Source organism: Physeter macrocephalus, chromosome 20 (genome assembly GCF_002837175.3).
Source record: "Physeter macrocephalus isolate SW-GA chromosome 20, ASM283717v5, whole genome shotgun sequence".
Lineage (NCBI taxonomy): Eukaryota > Metazoa > Chordata > Mammalia > Artiodactyla > Physeteridae > Physeter > Physeter macrocephalus.
Window position 1 is genome coordinate 13,606,115 of NC_041233.1, and position 2,162 is coordinate 13,608,276.

General features: G+C 43.6%; 1 pseudogene; it reads right to left on the reverse strand.

Annotated features, from left to right (window-relative positions):
- LOC102987602 (ferritin light chain-like) overlaps positions 1-1,305 on the reverse strand; it is a 4,837-nt pseudogene extending 3,532 nt beyond the window's left edge.
- Positions 1,306-2,162: the final 857 nt, after the last annotated feature.

The window sequence follows — 2,162 nt, forward strand, 5'->3', positions numbered from 1 at the left end:
ATGCAGGGAACACGGGCTCGTGCCCCGGTCCGGGAAGATCCCACATGCCGTGGAGCGGCTGGGCCCGTGAGCCATGGCCGCTGAGCCTGTGCATCCGGAGCCTGTGCTCCGAAGCCACCACAGTGAGAGGCCCGCGTACCAAAAAAAAAAAAAAAAAAAAAAAAAATGCTTGTCATGCATTCGTTCAATTGTTCAGTCATTTACTAGATCATGTTTGAATTCAACAAGCATCACTGAGGACCCAGCATGTCCTCGGTGTCCTAAGGCACCCTGCTAGCCCTAGAAATGAAACATGAGTTAGCCCCTTAAGGAGTTCCATTTCCACACGACTCTTTTGGTTACTTGGGCAACAGACTTGAGTGCAGCATTATTCTCTTTTTCATACCGTAGTCGTTCCTGTGAAGATAAGGGCTCTGTTCCAGGACCAAGACTGAAGGTGGTGGAGTCCAACATGTACAAGACAACCCAAATAGGGTTCAAAAAAAATATTTTGATGTATCCTTGTAACATTTCTTTTATTGGGAATATGTTTTCCATGATGTATAATATGTTAGTGTTACATGCAGTAGTGCACATATATACTTTCTGAATCCATAACTACACATATGTCATGTGCTCAATAGTGTTTTATCGATGGGGGGGGGAATTAAGAATTTGGGTTTCCCTGCTCTACAGCCACAGCTACACTGCCTCTCCTTTCTCAACAGTATATAAAACTCTGCTGAAAGGCTCATTTGGGAAGCTTTCCAAAGTCACTGGGTTCAGATTTGGCCTGATGGCTGAGGAGAGACTTACACAAAGTTTCTAGAGCAGTAAAGTTTGAGTGAGGTCCTACAGTCTGTGCCAAATCTTCTCTCTTACACAGAGGAAGGATAGATTTCTTCTTAGCTCAGTAATCCCTTCCTTCCTGCCAGGATCTTGAATTTTAACAGTGTACTTTTTCCCCTCATACTTGGAGAACTTGTTTTATGTTTATTTGATGTTGGAGCTCTTCTGCAGAGTGACTTTTCACCTATTTTCCCAAGTAAGCACCATGCTTTATCAACCCCCTTCACTCCCTGCCCCTCAGCTGGAGTTGGAAGCGAATCGGTTGGGGTCCGAGTTCCCCTCTCTTCAATTGCCAGACATTTACATTTGGCAATAGACGCCAAGCAAGCATCATCTATCATTATCATTCTGTCTCTGGAATGGAATTCTAGAGCATTCTACCAACTTCACCAACAAGTTCTGCTCATTTATCCAGTGTCTGGGCATCGAACATTCTTTGCCTATTTTCTTACCCAGGAATCCTTTCTGCTGTACCATAGTGGATTTCTGGGCTGAGGATTATTTTTCACTTTCATCTAAGTGTTCTATTTTCTTCTTTCTCCACTCCACCTCCGCTCTCGCTTCAGTGATATCGTGGAAATCATTACAGCTTCTGAAAAATATAGGTTGTGTTTCACTAAAAGAATTACTAGTCTATGATATTTCAAAAAGTACTTAGGTGGGGAATGTGGATTGTGATTATTTGAATTGCAAAAAGTTCTTAAAAGATTCTTTTTTATTTTCTTGACATATGATCAGTTTGATAAAAATTTCAATTTTGATCAACTGTTCCAGAGACCCATCTGTTGTGCAATGTGAATTTTACTTGAAGTATCCCTTTCTTCCAGTTCAGGCCTTTGCTAACGTCCTTGCGTGGAGTGTCTGTGTTTTGAGATGAAATTTGGAAAAATTGCTCATCCACGTTAGAGGTAAGCCAGATGATCCCTGAAAACATCCCCACCTGGTTTCAGACAAGAATTCTGAGCTTATCAACTCCCAGGGCCACCTGGGGGCAAAGGCAGTCTGGCAGAATCGTTTTCAGTAAGCCATTTTGTGGGATCTTTTCTTCCAAAGCAAATGAGGGATTCCTGTCCTTGATGCTAAAGTGTAATGACGTGTTCATGACATCTCTAATTAGATAGGGAAGGCTCACTGTCTATAGTGTAAAATGGCACAAACACAAGAGAAGTTTATTTTTTTTATTTTTTATTTTTATTTTTTTTTGTGGTATGCGGGCCTTCCTTTGCTGTGGCCTCTCCCGTCGCGGAGCACAGGCTCCGGACGCGCAGGCTCAGCGGCCATGGCTCACGGGCCCAGCCGCTCCGCGGCACGTGGGATCCTCCCACACCGGGGCG